The 391-nt window shown below is 52.9% G+C and overlaps 1 protein-coding gene across 1 annotated transcript in view; it reads left to right on the top strand.

The window, feature by feature from the left end:
- Positions 1-391, top strand: part of LOC104996566 — a 6,235-nt gene that overhangs the window by 2,360 nt on the left and 3,484 nt on the right. The gene's annotated exons all lie outside the window — the stretch shown is intronic.

The raw sequence follows: 391 nt of genomic DNA, 5'->3' as shown, positions 1-391 counted from the left end.
CCACCTCCCCCCATCCCATCCCTCTGGGTCGTCCCAGGGCACTGGCTTTGAGTGCCCTGCTTCCTGCATCGAACTTGGAGTGGTCATCGACTTCACACATGGTAATACACAAGTAACATAGATTTTTAAACTTGGGTTTCTCCAGTGATGCAGAACTGCATATATGTTGTGTGGTTTGCCTCCCATCTCGAGTGGGAGACTCTCATCTGGGGGTTGACAGGGTTTTGTAAATATCTGTCTAAAGGGTTGTAACTGGCCCCTTCCCGCAGTTCTCTGCCCTGTTTTTTCCATGTGGCCACTTTGACGCTGGGCTAACCCTTCTTCAGTTCCAGTTGCCGCCTTCTGACTTCCTGTCCTTCCAGCCCCTCGCCCAGCAGGCTCGGCCTCAGTC

Source organism: Bison bison, unplaced genomic scaffold (genome assembly GCF_000754665.1).
Source record: "Bison bison bison isolate TAMUID 2011002044 unplaced genomic scaffold, Bison_UMD1.0 scf7180017864295, whole genome shotgun sequence".
Taxonomy (NCBI): domain Eukaryota; kingdom Metazoa; phylum Chordata; class Mammalia; order Artiodactyla; family Bovidae; genus Bison; species Bison bison.
This window is presented reverse-complemented; position numbering and strand designations above follow the sequence as displayed.